Consider the following 25010-nt stretch of genomic DNA (forward strand, 5'->3'; position numbering starts at 1 on the left):
TGATGATCCTTTTGCAAGCGACTTAAGGATGAGTTTTGTTTTAAGATTAATTTGCGGTTCGTTGCTAAGTGAGATTTGACTCATGATCTATTCAAAGTGGAATCCACAGAATCGCGAAGAATGAAAGGGAAATTTTTATGTCGTTCGTCATACGATATGTTAGTGACCGCTTTATGTCGCATAATGGCAGAAAAAGCAGCCTTTATAATGCTACTTTGGTTTAGTCCTATTCACGGGTTGTGAATAGGATCTTTATAACGCTTTTGAATAACACTAAGTATTCAACTATTCATGCTATGGGTAGGTCTCTCCCCATTCTATTGTTACTAACTCTTGTAATGTTATTATGACTGGCTATGTCAAGTGTAGTAATACAATACCTAATATAATATTTATATATTTTATAATATTTTGACTCGTGGATGTGGTTCGATTTGTTTTTGTTCTTTTTGATTTATTGATCATTTTGTGGTATTCACGTAGAATTGTAGATTGTAGTTTAAATGTTATTTTATTTTAATGTGACATTTTTTTAATATTTTAACATTAAACTTGCTGAATATTAATAATAGTAAATAATAGTACCAACTTCACCAATCAAACACCAATACTTCACCAATACTTATACGTTTTAATTAGGCACACTATCGGAATTTAAAAAGTATTTAGGATCTACCTATTACTCCCACGAAGGTCACGATATGCGGTAGTTCCATCTAAGTAATTTGTAATATTGTTATAACTTACGAGTATAACGTTTTCTACTGCGACCAGCGTGGCTACTGCGGCTGTCAAGCACAAATGGTGATGTGCCGTTCCCGAAAAAAAAAACCCTAGTGTTTATTCCCGGGAATATTCCCCCATAAAGCGAAAGTAGGGGAATATTTAAATTGTGCATAGATATACTAATTTATTCTTAGAAATTCAGTCAACACTTGGCCTTTTGAACTTTATTAAAAATATTAAAAGCGTATTTCACTCGTCAAAGTAATTTCCCTATACTCCCGGGAAATTTACCATTCTTCATAGGAATTTTCCCATAGTTACTGCAAATAATCCCCTGGCCAAAATAAAACATTTTTAACAATAATACGTCTTTAATCAACAAAAAACGACACAAATTATCACAGTTTAATCAGAGTCAAAATAAGTTAGGTAGTAAGTACCTAATTAAGGAATAAGAATAGTGGAGTTCCGTATGCTTTTTACCAAGAAACACTGTACACATACGAGTGTTTTGGACGGGTTTTTGTGAAACCTTTTGTATTGCATTGTCAAAAGATTCAATAAACAAACCGTACCCATTATTCTTTCGCATCCATGCACTTCGTGGGCTTAAAGTAATGCCGTATTAAAAATAATCCTAAGTGGCCACTGTTTTAAGCAAAACCACTTTTCAAGTAATTTTGGTTGGGAAGCTAGTTGCAGTTTACGGTTTATGGGAAAATTACTTTACTAAACGCAGTTACTTGTCATTATAGATTGCTTTAATAAAAGTTGTAATCCATGTTTCAATATTCCCCTGTTTGGGCAATAATACCCGGGGGTACAGGGGAAATCTTCTACGAATTTTCCATGAGCGATAATTCCTTGTTTCGGGAAAATTCCCATGGCACATCACTAAAGCACGAACTTATCGAATAAAAAAAAAACAAAAGGATCCTATTTATTATTATGTACAACAGATATCGAAGCCTCTGTGACCGCACCGGCACCTAGCTGCGTGGTTTTGAAATTAACACCCGTGTGCTTGATCGCGCTCAATACAAGTACCTACAAACTAGTTAACTTTTATTTTTGCTGGAATTATAGACACCTTATTTCCACCATAGAATTCTGCACCCACTTTGACGTGACAACCATAATACCTATACCTAGTTGGTTACTAAGTTCTGTTACTCGATTTGCAACCTCTTTATTTCTATATTATAGAAAAAACAAAAAATTACATAATGTGGTGGATTTGTGAGCTATAATTATATACCACACATAACGCTTATCTCGTCGTATCTATAATGAATTGGGGCCTAAAAGAGAATCGTATCGCAGTAGTTGCGTTGCACAAATGTGGACACCCGCCAAACATGATTTTAAAGTTGCTTGAAAACCTAAAAATCAACAAACAATTTGTTTATCGCACAATTAATAGATACAATAGTACTCAGAGCTTCGATGACCGCAAGAGGTCTGGAAGACCACGCACCGTTCTGACCCCAGCTCTAATAAAGGCAGTGAAGGCGAGAATTTGCAAGAAACCCCGTCCGGAAGCAAAAGTTGTTGGCAATACAGATGTCTGTGAAGAGAAGCTCCCTAAAAAAAGTTATCAATGAAGACCTTGGACTACACGCTTACCGCAGACAAAAAGGTCATTTGCTTAATGGACGATTAAAGACTATGAGGCTAGAGAGAAGTCGCGTGCTATTGAAGCGGTACGCACAAAATGGCCACCGAAAAATACTATTTACAGATGAAAAAAAATTTACCATTGAAGAATGTTGTAACCGCCAGAATGACAGAGTGTATGCAGAAAACAGTCAAGAGGCGATTGCGGCTGTTCCGAGAGTGCAACGAGGTCATCAACCCTCTTATGTGATGATTTGGTTGGGTGTGTCATACTCAGGGCTAACACAGGTTCATTTATGTGAAAAAGGTATGAAAACTGGGGCCAAAGTTTACCAGGAAACCGTTCTCGAACCAAAAGTGAAGCCCTTAAGCCACGCCCTATTTCAAAACCAGCCATGGGTTTTTCAACAGGACTCAGCTCCTGCACATAAGGAAAAAATAACTCAAGCCTGGTTTCGAAGGAACAACATCGACTTTATTCCCACGAAGACTGGCCGTCCTCCAGCCCGGACCTTAACCCCCTGGATTATGCCATATGGCAGGTTATTGAGGAGAAAGCCTGTGCTAAACCCCACACAAATCTTGACTCCCTCAAGCGGGCCATAATTAAGACAGTGACGGAATTAGACATGACAATCGTGCGTGCCACTATTGATGACTAGCCTCGTCATTTGAGGGCCTGTGTCAAGGCCAGAGGAGGCTATTTTGAATGATATTGTCATATTAATTTCTGATTTTGTGTACTTCATTTTAATATATAGTTTATTCAACTTTCGTGCGTATATTTTACATAGATAAAGATTTTTGCAGTAACAGAATTTAGTAATCACCTAGGTACCTACCCTAATAAGCTTAATATTATTATAGAAATTTTACGTTTATGCAAAATTTCCACACTTTGGGCAAATTCAAACATTGCATATAAGATACGATACTGATCAAAGTGACGTTTTTGGTTGAAAAAATGACACTTTTGACCCTGACAGATCGGTATCGTATCACTGCACTGCGACACCTTTAATCATTGTCCGAATCGAGCAATTTGTTAGTGCACAGTTTGTATAGAGTAAGCTCCGACTCTGTGGTCTCTTGGTTCTGAAATGGCGGCAGCTTTTGAACAAGTGTATCGTAGGCAAGCTTCCTCTCCGCTATATTGAGACACAGGGGGATTGTTGGCAGGTGCCGGATGGTGATAGAGACATGCCGGGACCGGGCCAGGATCAAAACATTAAGTTGAATATAAATTACTGCTTGCATAAAATGTATGTGTCGATAAATTTATAAAAATATATTTTACTAAAAAATTTGTGTGTCACAAAACGGCTGTCCCACTTCCTGGCATTTTCGCATTTTCAGCGTCTCCACTTGGCACCGTTGCTAACGGTCCTAGAACAATGCGTTAAACAGTCCTCTCGCGCTATAGGAAGCAGGTCAAGGATTCCGAGTCAGCGGCCGCGGGGTTAAACTTGACAGTGACATGTGGAACGCAACATTTAAAACAAATTCTAGATGTTTGACAGTACGAGTAATAAATTCTGCCGACAATGTGATTTTTCTCGATTCAACGCGACGGAAGCAATTTTTATTGGCTTGGCGCGGACTTCAAATAAATCATATTTTTATTCCGTTTGAAGTCGGGTTTTTATGTTTTTTGAAATACTCACCATTACTACGGCTAGATTTTTGATAGCTGTATATAGTGTGTACCTAAGTATTTTTGAAAACTTCCTTGTCTGACTGTGTAATCTAACCGTGCTTTAAGATAAAGCTTTGTTATGACCAAATTTCAAGTATGTTTGTCGGTCAGATTGTGACCAATGCTTAAGTTAAATAAAATAACAAATATATTTTTACATTGCTGCTTTTAATTTAGACACGAGTACAGTTAACCTTTTGTGATTAACATCAATCAAGTGAAAATATTAATCTGTTAATAGTAGATTTAAAATAATAGATTTAGATTTTTATAAGTAGTATAGGTATTTAGTTTATTTAAAAAAGATTTATTACGTTGATGAACTCATCAATCTAAGATTACTTATTTATTATTTGTTTATTTTATGGTTTTTAACTACTAATATTAATATCATATTTAACTACTACATCGCCTGGCTACACGCCTTCCCTTCAGTACACACAGGCATATTTTTGGAACCGCACACTCTGCGCGTTGCAACCTGCCTGCGACTCGGCGTCCGGGTCTGTGCGCCCCGCGGCACTGATGTCGACGCTGGCTCTCCTGCCGAAGGAGCGCCGGCCGCTTCTCTAGACACGCCGCGCTTAACAATATTCTCCGCCGGTCTCTTGCCAGCGTCAACGTCTCTTCAGCTCTTCTCGAGCCTGCTGGTATTGTAAGAGAGATGGTAAGAGACCGGACGGAATGTCACTATTTCTGTGGAAGATGGGACGGGTGCTGGTGTGGGACGTCACATGTGTAGACACCCTAGCCCCGTCTCATCTCCACGGCACAACTGCAAAAGCCGGCGCGGCGGCAGAGGCGGCCGAAAAATTAAAAAAAATGATCAAATATAAGGGACTCGGCCCTGAATACGATTTCGTACCTTTTGGCGTCGAGACCCTTGGCTCGTGGGGTCCGAACGCGTCTACACTATTCAAGGATTTAGCTAAAAAAAATGCAGACAACACTGGTGATCATGATCATAGAGCTGGTAGCTTCCTCGCACAAAGAATAAGTATTGCGATATAACGAGAAAATGCTGCCAGCATCTACGGCACCATACCGCAGGGGGATAGTTTTTAATTATTTATTTTAAGATTAGTTTTATTTATTTTACAGATTTAGATTTTAAGTTTTATAGGTTATATAATGTGTTACTACTACTAATTAATATTGATATATGTAGTCCAAAAACACAATTTTGGTCGCAAATCTTCACGTATTTTTTGCACGGATTGTTAGTTTTATATTCGCGGCTTTTCCCACGATAAGTGCAAATAGCTCTTCATATTTATAACTATAATTAAGTTGAAACATGAATGGGGACTGGTTACTGCAATGAGAATCTCGTAAATATTACAAAAAATGTTAAGATAATGTTCCATCTGAGGCTTTGTACCTTCAGCATTATTAAAACTAAACAGTCGAGAGTGGGTTCCGTACTTATACTTTTAGTATCTTTTTTGACGCAATCACACATAATAATCATTTTCTACTCGTCGACTTGGATGGTTGAATTAAAACTTCGTATACCAAACTGTGATCGCTTACTTTTCACCATAGACTCCCGACTCAATGCTACAAAACGCTTTAGTCAACTGCAATGAATTGAAAGACATCTATTTAATGAATAAGAAGTGCGTTGATGTCTTATGTACTCGTACTACATTTTTATGTCGAGATTTTTTACTTAATTTTGTTTGATTATTTAGGTTTTATAGAAGAAAATGTATAATTTTAGTTGACTCGTAGAAAAAGTATATACAATAGTGATAAAATCAAGAAATACATTCGAATGTAAAATAAAAATCATTATAATTTCAAATTTTAAACATTTCATAAGCGCATTTAATTTTTCCGTCGGATTGTTTTATTTAATTTCTATAAAGTTAGAATTCTACGTTTCCATTGGAGTCTTATAGAGGAATTAACGTAGAGAAAAAAATCCTCGACTAACAATAAGTTTGTAATATGGACCATGCTAATATTTCATCGCATCGCGTGTCGTTAGTGAAGTTAACCGCTTTGGACGCTTTTGAGCCGCTTGTAGCAGACATAATACATATACCTTGGAATTTAATTACAACGGCTTTTTCATTAATCCATTTATCCATCCATTATCCAAGTTGCAAATATCCATACATGCTGTTTATAATTATTAAATGATTCAATATATACTCGTATTATAAATCCTTTTACACAACGAAAGCCTACCTACCTTTAAGAGGCGGACAGGACATAACATAATACTATAAAGTCTACACTATCAGACCCTCCTGCAAGCCGCAGTTACCCGTATTAATTTAGGACCTTATTTAGAGTATAATCAACGGTTTTTACATTTTCCCGCTGAACCCCAAGGGAAGCGTAAAGTAAATCATCTGGCAGCAGGGGATTGCTCGCCGGTCACATGCTAGTTACAGACACGCGAGCCAAGCATGACCGCAGCCGGTCCGGTTGCCGCCGAAGGGCAAAAATAGGCCAAGTTCGTACACACTTGTTAATTATGAACCACTGATATTATACATCAAGTGATTTTCATTAGCAAGCATTTTGCCGTAGATGACTGGTCTCGTTAACGCAGTTACTACACGCGACATATACGTGGATGCTCGTTCACCATGCATCCATCATGCATGCAAATGGCGCAATGAGTTGAGTTAACACAATTAAATTATACTTATAGATCTTAGAAAAATATTTATGTGTTTTGTTCATTTATTTGGAGTTGTTTTATTATATATTATTTTTAAGTAACTATAAACGTCGTAACTATGGCTAAATGTAAATTATAATTATTTTGGGCTCTTACAACTAAAATACGCTAAGGAGTATATGGAGTTAAAATGCAATAAGGTCGACCAAGTTAAATGCCATTATGTGATTATTGCGTCTATTTAAGTTAAATAATTTTTAAACAACGTCAATTACAAGAGATCCCGTCTTCTAGTGATAAAAGCCTGAGCTAAAATGTATATAGAAGGCGTTATGACTTCCAACTAATCGTATTTAAGAAATAATGAAGCAAACTAAATGAAACAACATAAAGAGTAAAAACACACGGGAAACACTTGGCTATCACAATACCGTACACCTAATGGCTAATACAGCACAGCATTTTTGTTGTTATGAAATTGTTCAATCAAAACAGGACTGAACCGTGTGAAAATAAATTTGTAAACTTATATGTACCCACTATGTATCCATAATCTCGTACACATCTAGGTGTGTGTTATTAAGCTCGCTTATAGCAACTGTAACAGATAATTGTCTAATTAAAGCTCTGGAAAAGCAGAATGCGAAAAGATTGTTCGATGGCGATTCTACATTTTACATTTTTTTATCTACTTCAAACATTTTTTACAAAATTACATCCGAATTTAATAAAAACAAGTAAAACGATTGTATTGCATTGACTCTCTTTTTTTTTAAATATTTACATTTTATACTTCACTTTATTTCGGTCTTGAGGCAGTGTCTTACCTGAGCGAATAACTCGCGAATTAGAACGCGAAGCGGCGCGGCGCGGGTGAATACAATCCTTTGATACCTATGGAAGTGTCCTACGTGGGCGATTTCCGAATGCCGTTGGGCCGCCGCGCCGCGCCGCGTCGCGTCGCATTCGCGAGTCATCGCCCACGTAAGCCGCGCAGTTAGGAGATATACATAATTATTTTGCCGACAGTCCGCCGCAGTCGGGTAAAAGATAACTCACGCAGAACGGGCTGGGCCCGAGCCGACACTTGATTTTTTCTATGATAGGTGATTAATGATCACGTGCTGCTTTCTACAGAAAACTAAAGAGTCGGGTGCTTCGGCCCGGACCCGGACCGATCTAGCGTGAATCATCCTTTATAAGGAATAAAACCCAAGGATGTATTCCCATTACTAATTAATTGCTAATAGTTTTTATGATTCCGGTTTCTCATACATAATCCATATGATGTGGAGAATACAAACAGAACTTTAGGAATTGTCAATTTTTGTTAGAGGTTACGATAACATTTTCATTTAAGCACAAAAAATATCGATAAGTTTTATATAAATCAAAATTCGAACCATCATTCACTAGAACGAATCGTAGGATTGTGTAACCGCCAGCACATTGTTCACAGTTCGAATTAGAATAAAAACTAAACAATTAAAACGATCACGCCAGTACACCAATTCCACACACCTCTGGAACTAGAACCCAATATTATTTATCTCTTTTCAAATCGCATAGAAAGAACGAGATGCAAGTATTGCATGCGGTCGATTCTTGTTGAGTAGGTGTATTGAATAGTTTAAACTGTTCGAATTCGGTGGCAACGACCTAATATCTGACCATAGACGAAGCAAAAACGTGATCAGAAATGCTGATATTTATTTGTCAGAGTTTCGGCTTTATGTTGTCGAATGTAAGGCTCACTTGTTGTGGCATTTAAATGTATTGAATATGAGGTACGGGTACCTATTACTCCAAGAAAAATACTCAGGCTATATTCGGAAGTACATAATTTTTAAAACGTTTTCAAGGTTCCGTAGCCAAATAGGAGCCCTTATAGTTTCGCCATGTCCATCTGTCTGTCTATCGCGGCTTTGATCCGTAATGGTAAGTGGTAGAACGGTAAAATAAAAATATAAAAGAAAAGAAAAGCGAACATGATCGGTCCAGCTGATTTTGAGTTATTGCAAAGAGACTTCTCTTCTTAGTAAAAAAACGTACAGGTAGGTCTTATGCGTGTAATTATGGAAGGCAGAGTTAAGGAATAGAATCTCCATATACCAAAAAGTGTCCGACAAAAAACCATAAATAGGTAGCGCTACAATACCTAGAATACTTGAGAAAAAAATCTGATCATAGACAGCGCACTTCACTTCGTCAATAACGCCTAGGTTCTTAGCTACTCTAGCGCTACTTTGGAGAGATTTGGAAAATTGGAACTATTATTTATAGCTGACAGCTGGACACTTTTGCAACTGCACTTTTGCTTTTTTTTTTTTTTTTCTATGGAGATTCTATTCCTTGCCTCTACCTTCCATACTTGTAATGATACTTTCTAATCCCGTTTAGCCTATTCTGACAGAATGGTAACCCTAGACTGAGCATGGCCTGACATGCTCTTAGCCGATTTTTTTAAATGTTGGATTTTTTATTAATGACCATTTGTGTTGATCTGTCTGAAATCTGTGAAGCTACGTATACTTAACGACAATAAAGATTGTACTTGCAAAAGTATTCTGCAAAAAGTCGCGAACTTAAATAAATGTATGGAAGATCGATCTTTCGCGTACACTTTTCATTTTGCGGTTGTAAATATTGATTGTGTAGCCGTTACATCAGATTATGTCGTCAAATTCTGAAAACATAGTCAAAATCAAAGAAAAGAGCGTACTCCCATCTTAAAGCCGGCAACGCACCTACAACCCCTCTGGTGTTGCAGGTTTTTATATATATATATATATATATATATATATATATACTACGTCGGTGGCAAACAAACATACGGTCCGTCTGATGGTAAGCAGTCTCCGTAGCCTATGTACGCCTGTAACTTCAGTGGAGTTACATGCGCGTTGCCGACTCTAACACTCCGCACCCTCGTTGAGTTCTGGCAACCTTACCCACCGGCAGGAACACAACACTATGAGTAGCAGGCATCTATGGGCGACGGTAATCGCTTACCATCAGACGGTTCGTCTGATCGTTTTCCTCCTATATCACAAAAAAAAACGTTCCCGTCTCTTGATGCAATATGAATATGTATTCTTGAGTTTTACCTTACACTCCCGATTGAGGTGTTTTGCTTACCTTCAATCTTATTTATTCTACTTGTAGCTCAATGATGTGACTAGTGGATCAAATGCAACAATTTTTTTTTTTTTTAATATTATAGGACATTATTACACAAATTGACTAAGTCCCACAGTAAGCTCAATAAGGCTTGTGTTGAGGGTACTTAGACAACGATATATATAATATATAAATATTTATAAATACTTAAATACATAGAAAACACCCATGACTCAGGAACAAATATCCATGCTCATCACACGAATAAATGCCCTTACCAGAATTTGAACCCGGGACCATCAGCTTCGTAGGCAGGGTCACTACCCACTAGGCCAAACCGGTCGTCGACAAATTGAACCCTGAATAATAATATAATACTTATTGACATAGAGTCTATATTTACTTGATTCTACCACTTGACAATCTTATTTTGTTTTGATAAATGACGTAAGTGAGTTTGGATCCTGAATGCCCATGAATCGTTTTAAAATGTAATAGAAGATTAGGTTTTTCATGTTGTCACACTTGGAGGCTCGCCAAATCTGAGTCGAATAACAAAGGCGTCGAGTTATCGAGTCTTAAGAGATCGATTATCGTACCTACTCGTAAATATATGAAGGGCTTGCATCAGTTGCAACATTTTTATGACAGCTATTATGCCTAAGTATATACTACTACTGTGTATTGGCGTATGTACTCCTAACCCGTTCCTAAAGGGCGCTTTCTACTTGAGTAGAAAAAATGAAACAACCATTAAAATTCACAAATAAAGCCAATTTTAATTTTCGACCCTTATATACAAAGTATACAAACCCGATGACAATTTCGTAAGAGAGTTGTACGGTGGGGTCAGCGCCATCTAGCGTGAGATTAGGTAAACCTTTTTAAATGCAGTTACTATACTGACGCGAACATATGGTGAATCATCGTATTTATAGCCTTATTGATGTTATTTTATTTTCGTATGCAAAAAATGGGAAACAATCAGGATTTACTCTACTTTCAATCAGTGCAAATTTTACTAGAAATTGCATTGAAGTACCGTTATAAGACATTTTATCACAGAGTCTGAAAAGCTGATTCCATATCACGTTTCTTAGTCTCAATAAAAAGAATGTACCTAACATTGTAACTAGCTGTCGTCTGAAACTTCGTCTCATTACGGGAGTTACGCAAACAGTGAGTCAGCCGAATTCCTAGGCCGGGTGATTACTAGATACCGATCAGGCAGTGACCCACGCTGGCCGATCGCCGATTAGCCTTAAATGACGGCTCAAATACGAGCCTGAACCACGACTAACGTTATTGGCCCTGACTACGCGAATTAAGATTTTATGAAGCGCCAAATCAAGATACGAGTAACGTACCTTGTTTTATTATATTTATTTATTTATTTATTTATTTAAACCTTTGGGAAACAAACAGGCAAGAACAACACATATAGTTAATCAGATTACACATTCATAAGCCAAACAGTTTCCACTAATGAATAATAACAATTATGTTGCTCAGAAATTAACATTAATATTAAAACATGCAATATTATACCATGGAATATAAATAATATCACCACTCTGTGAGCTACCTTAGTCATTAAGTACTGTCACGCGGCGTTATATGTAAATCTTCTTCTTCTTCTCAGCATATTCGCGTCCACTGCTGAACATATGCCTCTTTCATGTTGTTTTTCATCACACTTGCTTGAAAAAGATCTTATTTCATGCAGATGTACTTCAGACAAAGGCCAATATTGTTCCCACGAGTTATGGATTGTGGAAAAAAAGCTGTAACTCCCTAGGGAGATATAGCTTTTTTTTTTAATTATGTGACTTATTCATACAAACCAAGTAGCATAAATGAGTTTTGCATTTTAACAGCCGTTTAAAATATTTTTAGATAATTTTCAATAGTGGCTGAATGCCGAATGCTGAATAGGTCTGGTCTAGGTGCCTTCGATGCCAAACCTGTCAAGGAATTACAAAATGGCGGACGAATGTTTGATTTATCACCGTATTTAAGAATTATTTTGTTTAAAAACATTGTAAGTGTAACTCCGGGGGTAAGAATATTGCAATCTCGGGGCTCGGGTACCGCCCTCGTATCAAAAAGTTTCACTTACTCCCCTCGTTGCACAATGTACTATTGTATGTGGCGGTTCTATTTCTATGCCAGGTCGGCTCTGCCGTCTTTCTAATATCTATATGCATATAGCTAAATAAGTAAATATTCCTATTTAAGTTACAATTTCCGCGCGGTGTAGTTTTCTAAAATAATGCCCGTTTGGAATTTTAAGTAGAACTCAACTGTCATAAATTGTTACCTAATATAGTATATATTTGACGACCAGTCTGGCCTAGTGGGTAGTGACCCTGCCTATGAAGCCGATGGTCCTGGGTTCAAATCCTGGTAAGGGCATTTATTCGTGTGATGAGCATGGATATTTGTTCCTGAGTCATGGGTGTTGTCTATGTATTTAAGTATTTATAAATATTTATATATATTATATATATCGTTGTCTAAGTACCCTCAATACAAGCCTTATTGAGCTTACTGTGGGACTTAGTCAAATTGTGTAATAATGTCCTATAATATTTATTTATTTATTTATTTATTTATTAGTATGCTCGTTTTCTCCAAGTTTGTTTTTAAGGTTCCGTAGTCAACTAGGAACCTTTACAGTTTCGCCATGTCCATCTGCTTGTCTATCTGTCTATCCGTCTGCGAGTTTGCTCCGTGATCGTTAGTACTGAAAAGTACTGAAAGCTGAATTTGGCACAAAGTTCAGTTAAGCCGACAAAGTCGTCAAATAAAAACTAGAAAAATGATTTTTTTTTAAGTAGGGCTTAGTGTTTCAACCCTGTGGTGTGTCGCTGGATAGGTATTTTATAACTTCTTTGATAAACGTAATATTTGCGGAAATAATCGATATGAAAAAATTATACCTCCCCCTCCTCTAACTTTTGAAGCATGGGTCAAAAAATATGAAAAAACGTGAGCTTAGTAATGAATTTCAAGGAAAACTATAGTGAAGTATAGTTTTTTGCAAAAAAAAATTGACGGACGGGTAACTACGGATCCCTACACTGAGCATGGCCCGCCATACTCTTGGCCGCTGTTTATTTTGTTTAACTATCAACAATTAAACAATTGCAAATTGAGTCCTTCGCTTTCACAATTATTAATAACTAGCTGTGCCCGCGGCTCCGCCCGCGTGGAATTCGGTCTGTGTCAGTAACCGCTAATTTCTCTGCCTCTCCCGTGGAGGTGGAACTTGAAGTAAAGTTGACAGATGGATACGCTAGAGGACTGTAGTCCAGATAACATATTTTACAATTAGGTACCACTTAATAAAACTACACTCCAAAATCAATTGTTTTTTTTTATTTCAAGTTCGCCCTTATTCAAATTTTTGACGTGATTTAAACGACATAGAGTAGTAGATGTATATCGGACAATACAGTTCCCCTTTTGTATTTTTTTTACGTCCTTGACTGTACCTATCCAAATCATGTCCATGGAAATATCATCCAAATCGGTGCTCCAGACCGATCAGTCTAAGCATGAAAAGGTAAGAAATATACACATATAAATCCATACTTCCGAACACTTTCGAATTTAGGGGTTAGTTAAAAGTAGGATTAGAGGAAAGGAGAATAGATATCAAAAACTTGAGGCCGAGTATTTATATTTTGTTTACAGTTATGTTTATGTATGCACAACTAAATGTATACATATAATTATATCTACAGTTACATACTAATAAGTAGGTATGTAATAGCATATGTACATAACATTGACATTTTACAATATTTATTTGTACACCACATTGCGAGTCTCCCCGGCGGCGGGCATCAGCACGAATAGCGCCGTGCGGCTGGTAACGCGCGAGCACGCCACGTAGAGCTGCCGACCTTAACCGACTTCAAGATTTCAAAAGGAGGAGAATCGAGGGAACTCTTCAAATTTGAAAGTCATACATATAATGATTTTTGTATTTTCTTTAACAAATCTAGCATTTACATTTAAAAAAGTGACATTTGATGAAGTGGAAGTGCTGATGATGATCAGACTGGAACTCTTCAACGATACATAGTACACGTTTGGCGATTTGTCCTCTTAGCTGTGTTTGTTAAGTAAATTAGATTTTCAAGACAAATTTTTGTCAAGTTCGAGTTCTGACGATGGGCTCCATGAGGAATCGAGGGAACTCTTCAAATGTGAAAGGCGTACATATAGTGATTTTTGTATTTTCATCAACAAATCAAGTGTTTACATTTGTAGAAGTGACATTTGATGAAGTGGAACTGTTCATGATGAACAGAACGGAACTCTTCAACGATGCATAGTTCACGTTTGGCAATTTGTTCTCTTTGCATGTTTGTCAAGCTGTTAGGTTTGCAAGGCACATTTTTATATTTCTATCCTATTTAGTGTATTTAATAATTATCTGGTGCTTTATTGCATACATGGTGTGAAATATTTTATCTTAAATACAGTCGAATACCCTATTGCGGGTATCTTACCAGTCAGCCATAGGGCAAATCTGAAATATGTCAAGGTGGGTGCAGTGACAAAAAAAAACATGTTACCTCCTTTTCAACATAATTAGGCGTAGGACGTTGTCTTTTTAATTTAATTGTATGAAATCAAAAATCAACAATAATCATTCTTTCACCGGTCTCCCTTATTGAAGTCGGTTGTTTTTCTTAATAATTATTAGTTTACTTGGTTACTAAATGTTTACTCAGTTCCCGAAAAGATGGCACTGTGCAATGTATGGCAATTAATTTACTGTCGTTTAATTTCGTCGTTGTATTATTACATCAACACAATTGAAATTGAATTGATATCCGTACCCCCCCTCTTCTAACTTTAGAGTTAATTTGACAAAATCCTTCCTCGGTGGCTTAATTTCAGCACCATATCTGTTAGTTTAGCAGGGTACTCGATACTCGTGGCACATATTTGTTGTAAAAGTTTGCACCTCCTTCCTAAGTAGCGCCATAAGATTCAGGTGCAAAAATAACTCAATCGAGTGTAGTGGCTACCCCCCCTTCTAGGGGTTGAATTTTTATAGCCTATAACTTGGCCGGACATTTTCTCGACAGATTAGTAAAGTTTGCATCAAAATCCGTTCAGCCGTTTTCACGTGATGCGAGGTTAAATAAACAGACAAACAGAGAAACAGACAAACAGACAAAAATTTTAAAAACTGTTGGAAAGTGTTCTGATAACGATTCTTAGTATCCCCAGCCTACTTTTTTCGAATATCTTCCATGTACAGACTTTCGATCCCCTTCAGCTTTAGTATATGTATAGATATAATTCAAAAGTGTTTAATAACAAGATCCTAAAATTAACCACTTGAAGTCTAACATGTCATATTGCAGAGTGCTGCTAGCAAAAGCTAGTTTTATAAAAGTTTGCTACACTTAATTCCCTGCCATCTTACTTGCACAGCCCTCGTCTGATTAAAGTGTAATAGCTGGGGCGCTTACGCAAGCTGTTGGTAATTACGAGCGTGTACGTACTGTAATTTTTTGCTGACGCTACCGGGAGCTTTGCTAGGGTTGACACATTTTTCATAAAACCGGGACTATCAGGCAGACAATATTATGCATTAATTTGATATATAGTTTGCATGTAGTCAATAAATAATATTTAATAATCAATTTCAATAATGGCAAGCACTGATGTTTACCAGAAAGTACCCAAAAGTTTCATAAGTCCTTATTGTCATGAAATGTGTGCGCAATAAAAGCGAACGTGGCGGTAAATTTAAATAGCGCTTCAGCTTTTAAGTAAAGGAATCTAAAAAACGTATTTACCACAATTTGTATTTGCATGGTTAATAATAGAAATACAGTTTTGCTACCTGCAGAACAGACCTTAAACCTAAAACAGACAGCCCTAGGAAACTCATCTTGTAAAAGGCTTGTAAAGAGAAAAAATATAATAATAATAACAGGTAATAGTGGTGTAAGATAGGTACATGGAAGTATTACATTGGACATTTAATATTACATTTTCTATATACTAAAAATATATAGAAAATGTATGCCGGTTTTTAGCGCGTCTGTATGATTATCCCGACCGTTGGAGTGAATTTTTGGAAAGTGGATTTGTTTAAAAAGTTACCAAATAATCATAAAAGCACGTATGAACGCCAAATGCGGTCAATGCCAAAAGTTTGTAAGTCGATGTCATATTATATTGTTATTAACTTCCGACTACGACCATACATAATAATGACGTAAATACAAAATCATGAAAATTAACTGAGTTTATTTTTATATAATATATAAGCACGGAATTATGGAATAAAACAATAATTATATCGGGTCCGATACTCAACGAAACCGTATAGGACAATTGCTTACGTAAACACAAATTTTCAAACAGCTTATTGGTGGGTAACATTAATATAGGAAGTCACAAGTATTCCCACATATAATATTCGTATCTCAGCCTACCATTAAGTGGTAGAAGCCAGTTTTACAGGGCAATTACTGGCCAGTGGTAAGTAATATGCGACCAGTGTGCGTGCTACGTAAAATATAATAATGTTGGGCTTCCTATACGGGTTTCCTTGGGGCCATATTCTGAACATACGAAGTAATACGGAGATATTACAAGTCATGTTCTATCACCGTACGCCAATGAAAACCATGTGTATTCTCATAAAGTATGACGGTGACGCAGATCAGTGTTAACAGGAAGACCAAGCACCCCCCTAACTTACGGGTGGAAAATATGCAATATCGAAATATTACAACTACTGGCAATGCCGGATTTACAGGTCTGGAGGCCTCGGGCAATAAAGGAGTGGAGGCCCCCTGGCCCCAAATTTTTTCCAAATAAAATAGTAAATTTACCGAATTCTCTATTGTGGAGTTCCCCTAGTTCCCCTTTTTTGTGGAGGCCCGGGGCAGTAGCCCCGGTTGCCCTCCCCTAAATCCGGCCCTGACTACTGGTCGAATTGCGCCAAGTACTTGAGGCAGAACTTGGGGTGCAGGTTTGATCACTATTTAATTAAAGTAAACCTGTTATTGGGTTGTTTCTTTTCCTTCTTATGATGCTGTAATTAACACGACAATTCCGTCCTAGTGCGTAGTGTAGAGTTCTACGTAAATACATGGCGTGACGTTAATCAAATTCGAAATTTATTCGACTCCCTATATCTTGATGAGATTAGTACTTGTATGTCCTAAAATAAAAGACGACGGGGATAGAGTTATGTGGTCACTGATAAGTAGGAACTGACTGTACAGCAGAAATATGTATGTAAACGCGGGATCCGGTAACAATTGGGCCGATATCTCTTATTAGGCGCGCATATGTAATGACGCAGGATGGGGTCGAGATTATCTTTTGGATAGTGTTCTTAGATGGAAAAAGGATTGATGATATTTTAAAGCCTTGTTCGAAACAGTACTTCAATAGTCAATTTGATAGACCTGTTATTTACATTGAATTTGTAGCCGCCGTGCAGGTCAGAATCTCGACGACTCAAATAAAAGCTTCGATTTGTAGTGAAGTGTTATTATTTTCCAAAAGGTACTGGTTTATAAGAGATTCTTGACAAACAGTTAAGTGCAGAAAGTGGTTGTTGATTGTATGGAGGATGATGAAAGAGTAATATTTGATCAGTTCAAAAGTGGTTTAAAGTTAGGTGCCTCTAATTGGCCGCGATACAAAATATGTGGAGCGCTCTTAAAATTGGTGCTTTTGAAAAAGCCTCCGAATACTAACCGAGCCCGACGGCTGCGTTTAGCTACTGCATTGGGAATATTTTTTATACAATAATAAGTTGCATTCACAACAACATTATAAACTTATCTGCTTACTTAAATGGTGCCGTGTGCTATATCACAATAAAGAAGATGATATCTCGTTATAGAAAACGTGTACGTAGAGCCAACCTAAAGAACCACAGTAAAGTAACTAATAATGGCATACCTATATAAACTCAAAAACCTTTTCAACCCCTTTTGCGGCAGTCGCGCACAAAAGGATAATAACGCAATGCTGATGAAGTGTTTCAATTTTGAAAATTGCATTGTTTTTAGAAAAAAAATAGGCTCTAATAACAATGTTGCAACTAATTTAACTAATGCTCTGACCACGACTCAAAAAGAACGTACATTTTCAACGAGCCTCAAACAAAAATCCAAAGACATTTAACCTCAGCTATGATAGATTACTAGTACATTCATAATTTTGAGCTGCAAGCAAAATGTAATCAAACGACACGAACATATGGTTCAAATTGTTTTTCTCTAGAAAAATTGACGAGACGTTATTTCTTAAGACGAGGCTCTCGTCGTGACTCCTTGTGAGGAAGTTGCAATTTTCTTTTTAATTTCTTATACTTAGCTTGAATGGCTTTGGTTAAGCTAGAAGGATAAACTATAGCTCGCTTCTACATTAACTAAGATTTTTTTCTGTTTGTTTGTCTGTAAGCAATCTGCTTGAGAACTATGAAATTACAGGTTCGTCATAGGGTTTTTTTTGCAGAAAGGAAAATTGATGACTACCTATACAGTATAGGTAGATAACTCTTTTACCTAAGCATTGTCATTCTCATAGAAATTACTTACGTTTTTCTAAGAGGTTTAAGAGAAGAGAGAAGTTTAAGTTTAGAAAAGTGGAATCAATTAAATCAGTTATGGAATAGTTAAATACACTGCCTAATAAAATCATATACCGGGTATATGGAATAGGTACGTATATACCGGGTGTGGCCTGTACAACACCACTGACATAAATGGACTAGACAGGCTATCGAGAACAAATTGTGTCCGCCATTTTCGGCATTTGACGTCTGTCACTAAACTAAAGAAGCTGTGTAGCTAACCAGAGGCAAAACTGTTATGACAACTGTTAATTTTCTGCCTACGTACGCACTGTAAAGAATCTAGATAAAATGTATTTATTTCCTGACAAGAGTATTGAAATTGTTTTACATAATTATGTGACACGAACGACATTAAAATTTATAAACAACTCTTTAAATATGAGAAAAACACAACAAAAAATTATGAGATAAAGAATATATAGGTACATTATTGTGTATATATTCTGCAAACAATAAGGAAGGTAATCATTAGTACCTACGCATTACATATGCGAAATGTAATCGATGCGCCAAAGAAAATGGCGTACCACCACGAGTGTTTAAAGTGACGTTTCATAATAATCTAAATCACATTTAAACAAGAGTTTTTCGCAGTGGATTGTTAATATATTGCTTTTATTATGTTTCTTGATATTATTAGAATACATTTTCATGACGCACAATGGCATTTTTAATTTTTATAATTTTTGTCACATGCGTGGCATCTCGCCAGTAGTCGGATACGTACTAAACGCAGTGAAGTGCCCGCACTTCATTGAGGTGCGGAAACATTTTGTTAGAGATGCTGACTCTAGTTCTATACCTCAATGTGTAATGCGAGCAATAAATTTAGGTAACTGTAGGCTGCTCAAACTTAACAATATTTGTTCAGCAACATTAACAGTGTTTTTCATACAAATTAATTGACAATAACAATATACATAATGGATATATACAGATGATTACTATAACTAGCTTATATCTAAAATAGGCTCTTGAGGCATTGTACCAAGGATGCTGGCGGCATTTCCTCGTTGTATCGCAATACTGATACGTTGTGCGAGGAAGCCGCCAGCTCTTCGGTCACCAGTTACGTCAACCAGACGTTTCGCGATTTCTCCAAAAATATTAAATATTACCTTCAATGTACGCTGTCATCAGTGTTATTGACGTTGATTGTCACGCTTTAAATTAAAAAAAATGCAATACATTGCGTCTTAGAATAAACTTTAAAGTGTTCTAAAAATCTAAATAAAAGTTATTTTTACAACTTGCAGAACAAATGTTGGTCAGTTTGAGGAGTACAGCCTACAGTTTAATTTTTTGCTCCTGTTACAGGCTACACCCGGTATACCATCATGTTACTGTCACTTTAATATCTATAGCAAAAACGCGACCAATAACACTTTTACAAATTGACATTCTTACCAACGGTTTTTCTGACATAGACAAAAAGTGACGGTTAGTTACAGTCTTCCAATATGACTAACTTCCACCTAATTAACAATTCTGATCACATCAAGATTACTAAGGCAGTTCAATGACTTATGTAGTGTAAGTTATGTTTTTATCAATGTCAATATAATATACCTTCTGACTACACGTGCGTTGCAAAATTAAGGATTGGATTATATGTGTCTATTTGTATATTTTAAAACATGTATAATAAATCATAAAATACCTACTACAAGATGACTAAATTATTTCAATTTTTAGTCAGACCGCCACATCGTATTGTGTTTAGAAAATTTAAAATAAATGATTTGAAATTCAGATAAAGTCCTTATTTGATTTGTGAAGAAATGGCTTGAAGATGATCTAAAATTAAGCTTTAGAAACTACACTTTTATGATAATTAAACCTAAGCGTTAAACAACATATACCTTGTCGTCCATATTAGGTTACGTAGGTTATGTTCCTATATAAACCGTTTATTGATTTAATAATCAGGAAACGTCATAACTCTACTATTAAGTAACATAGTACTCCGGAAATCTAAGCCCCGACACCCACAAAGAGTGAAACCCACGCCCAATCAGCTAGAACAAAAGGACTTTTACTATTGCGCCTGATTCGACACTTTTACTGCCACAAAATGGCCGCTTTCACTTCGCGCCAATTTTCGCGCCCTTTCTCTGAATAAAGACAATGGCATTACGGATAATTGTTGGCTAAATGTTACGTTGTCTTGCAAGCGAGAATCACTTAAGTCATTTGATAAAGTCGCTAATAGGTAAGCGGTCTGACGTATTTTGATTATGTTTAACCTCTTAAGACCCAGCCATAGAAATGAAAAATCCAAAATTTGCCACTGGAATTTGAACCTATAGTGCACGGAATACAGTAGATTTTATTTTGTTTGAAAATTGCACGAAACAAAACAAATGCAACTCTGTCCTAATTGAATATGATTTAAATTTCATCGAACTGAATAAGTCCTATAGGTAGGACCTTGGGCCTTACGAGGTTAAAAGTAAGACGTGAAATACCACCCTAAGGTTGAAACTCGTGTTCCGTTTAAGAAATGATGCTCTTTAAGATTTTGTATTCATTGACATTATATGGAGCATAACTATGTTAGGAACGTTATGAATGTAATGATCCAAGAGGGCCACAGAAAATCCTTTGTGCGATTTAAGTAACAGAAAATGAGAAAAAAAAAGTCTAGTAAAAAAACGCGCCTAAATAAAAAAAAAATACGCCAAACATAAAAAAAAAAAAAAAAACATTTATTTCAGAATTAAATTTCCATATTATATTATAGTACCTGGGCGACCGAGCTTTGCTCGGTTATAACTATTTATTGTAATATGGTGGTGTACAGGTGATAATCTTAACTACATTTTTTTACTAAATTAAACTTGTCTAAAACAATAAATATTAAAAAAATATATATAAACTTGAACATATAAAAAAAAACAAAAGGTAGTCACCGGGCGAGATTCGAACCCGTAACACTCGTTTCTAGCCGTCCGCGTCTTAACCCGCTGGACCAGACGGACAGTGGCTAGCAACACGAAATTAACGACCATATTCTGCGTCGAAAGAAAAACGCATGAAAACTCGAAAACACGCGTTTTCCCAAACATAAGACTAATCTAGATCGATTGTATACCCCCTAAAACCCCCATATACCAAATTTCAGCGAAATCGTTAGAGCCGTTTCCGAGATCACAGAAATATATATATGTATATACAAGAATTGCTCGTTTAAAGGTATAAGATTAGTAACTTATTACCTAATATACTAAACCTATATTAATAACTATTTTATTTTATAATGTAGTAACCATGAAGAACCTCGTGAAGGACTTAACCCGAGAGAGCTGAGAATCTTCACGGATGGATCAAAGACAAGGTCAGGCACTGGCGCGGGAGTATTCTCAGAGGACCTAAACATACATATCTCAACACCACTAGGTGCCCACAACACAGTCTTCCAGGCAGAATGTATGGGCATCATAATGGCAGCACACGCAATCGTCTCAAGGAAAGTAGTGGACTACCCCATCCGCATACTCTCTGATAGTCGGTCAGTACTGCAAGCTCTGCAAAGTTATACTTTGACCTCAGGGCTAATCTACGAATGCCACAAGGCTCTGTCAGAGGTAAGCACCACCACCAACGTAACTCTGCAGTGGATCAAAGGACACAGCAACTCGCGAGGGAACGATGCAGCCGACATGTTGGCGAGAGGTGGCTCGGAACTGAGGGTGGCAGGACCAGAGCCAATCATACCTCTGCCTTATGCCTGGCTCCGGAACATGCTGAGACGCAACACCAAGGTAAAACACCAACAGTACTGGTTTAACCTAGGCACGTGCAGGCAGGCGAAGGAGGCCCTCCCGACAATCGACCCCGGTTTGTCGAGGAGGCTGAGACAGCTGAAGAGGCCACAGCTCCGGCTTTTGACTGGGGCCATAACCGGTCACGCTCCACTAAACAAGCACCTACTAACCCTACGTGTTACAGATAGCCCCCTCTGCAGAGCGTGCATGGAGGAAGAGGAGACAGCCGCCCACGTCATTCTTGAATGCCCAGGGGTGGCAGAATACCGGGCACAATACCTCGGTTCTCCGGGGTCTCTCCCAGAAGTCGTCGGCAACATCAAGGGTCTGCTAGGCTTCCTGGTAGAGTTGGGTTGGCAGGAGTAATGCCGTCAACCCACCATCACGCAAAATAGGCGCGAATTGCGACGTCGAGTTGCGGAAACCAAGCCCGCGAATACGAATACGAATATAATGTAGTAGTTAATTAAGTAAGTAATTATACCCTGAGTTATGTCTTTCGCTAACTTCCTAATTACACGTACTATTATAGTTCGTTTTTTTAGCATTAGAAAAAAGGTAAACAATCTTGACGTATTTTTTTATGAATATTATTGAAAAACGCTTTTTAAAAAAATAGTTTATATTACTTATGAATGCAATAGAACGTAAATATTCGTAAATATTTTTCAAGTGTTTTTTAATAAAAACCCACTTCACAATCGCTTCCCTTCTTTCTAATGCTAAAAAAATGAACTATATACATTCTTGTATCATAAATAACTAAATCAACTAAACGAACGTCAGCAACTTCTCGAAATTTCATCAATGGTCCGACACCGCACATTGTCAGTGACATGATAATCGCAAGCGACAAAACGTTTGCGGCGAATAGACCCAAGCGCCAATTGTAGCACCTTGTGCCGAGTACAGTCAGCCCGATATAATCTATAGTGTTATTTATTATAGTCACTACTCGTACATTCGGGTAGTGTACGAAATATTCTTAGAATGCGCGACATACGTATTATATATTTCCAGGAGAGTAATATTAAATTCAGAGACGACAATATATTTACCTAGAACTTGTTTATAGTTTACTTCCTTGTCAAATACTGTATACTTAGGTAAAATAATTCATACTCTGATTTTACTTTCCCTAGCTTGAAATTTATTGGTATTAGATTTATTGATTTGTTTGTCAGGGGCCAGTAACTTGTTATCTGCAATAGATAAATATATTTGTTGGGATTGGGACACCTTTTGTTTTCTTGTCTAAATAAAATACAGTATTTCATGTTACGCAAAATTTACGATAATAATATTACAAACAGGTAGTTGTCTCGTAAATCATTTACACGGAACTCGAAAAAATTAAAGTCCAGTTCATTCGTTAATAATTGATTTGACATGTTGAACATTTGTTACTAATAAGAAGCCATATACAGAAATACAAGTCAAAACTTCGTGGTGGCAGATTTTCTTAGGTTAGCACTTCCTTCAGTAGTTATCATGATATCTATTTTAAATAGTTTTAGCACTATTGCAATTTTATTTTGATAATAAATTTCATTTTGGTTCCCACTGTACATTTCATACGTCATTCATTTAACGTAACAGCGATTATGCCTTCCATTGTAAGCAAATTTTAAAAGGACGCTTCGATCGGGTGAGATGAATTTTGCAATTACTAACATCCAATTTTTATAACAAGTATTAAACGAAAAACGACTTAGTATCGATTTATATACGTTTCAGAATCGCACAATAAACTTGTAGGGACATAAGACAGTAGGTTACTGTTGGTAGTATGGAAAGATGATTTGACGTGACGCGCTGTTCTATAATTCATTTGTATGACACGTACCGTTGGGAAATATGTCAGCCAGTGCTTATTATTTGTAAATAATAATTATTTCGTAATACAATATCACGTAATGTTATTATTTCCGTCACTACGTCCCTATGAGATGATATACAACATAGTGGGCAATTGGGCATAGATAGTAATCACAACTGGAATCGATGGTTGAGTTGTGACAGGTTTTGGCATAAGTTCGCTTTTAAATATAGATAAAATTTTATTCTAGAGCGCAGTAACTTGAAATTATATTACGCCTATGTAGTTCTTCAGTGAATTTATAAACTATACAGGTTTGACTACGGAACCCTAAAAAGGTATCTATCTCTTTATTAAGTTATTATTACGCATTCTAAATAAAATAAAATAAATAAATTTAAAATTAATTAGATAAATTATTAAATTAATTAGAATAATTAATATATTTAAAATTAAATAATTTAGACTACAATACGAGTACAATACCTTTTTGTGACGGCAAGGGAAGTGTATTCTGTAACAAAAAATCATGATTAAGTTTCACTAGCAAAATTGTCGACACATGATATAAAATAATAAATATTTGGGGACAATCTTACACCGATCGATCTAGCCCCAAACTAAGTCAAGCTTGTACTATGGGTACTAGGGGACAACATACATAGAAAACACCCATTCCTCAGGAACATATATATGTATTTATCACACAAATAAATGCCCTTACCGGGATTCGAACCCGGAACCCTCCGCTCCATTGGCAGGGTCACTAGGTCACTACCCATTAGGCCAGACCGGTCGTCAAGGGTTATAAGCCGTTATATAATTCTAAATATTACGGCCCATTTCTATATGTAGATCGCAAGATTTTTTATATCTCTGTAACCGGGCAAGTGCGAGTCGGACTCGCGCGCGACGGGTTCCGTACCATTATTTATAAAAACGGCAAAAAAATATGTTTGTTGTATGGGAGCCCCCTTAAATATTTATTT

The 25010-nt window shown here is 36.7% G+C and overlaps 1 protein-coding gene across 2 annotated transcripts in view; it reads right to left on the reverse strand.

The window, feature by feature from the left end:
- LOC133516211 (uncharacterized) overlaps positions 1–25010 on the reverse strand; it is a 142753-nt gene that overhangs the window by 83137 nt on the left and 34606 nt on the right. For both annotated transcript variants that reach the window (XM_061849019.1, XM_061849017.1), the window contains exon 2: positions 24508–24535. The gene's annotated coding sequence lies outside the window, so the exon portion shown is untranslated. The remainder of the gene's footprint in view (positions 1–24507; positions 24536–25010) is intronic.

Source organism: Cydia pomonella, chromosome 3, assembly GCF_033807575.1.
Source record: "Cydia pomonella isolate Wapato2018A chromosome 3, ilCydPomo1, whole genome shotgun sequence".
NCBI lineage: Eukaryota > Metazoa > Arthropoda > Insecta > Lepidoptera > Tortricidae > Cydia > Cydia pomonella.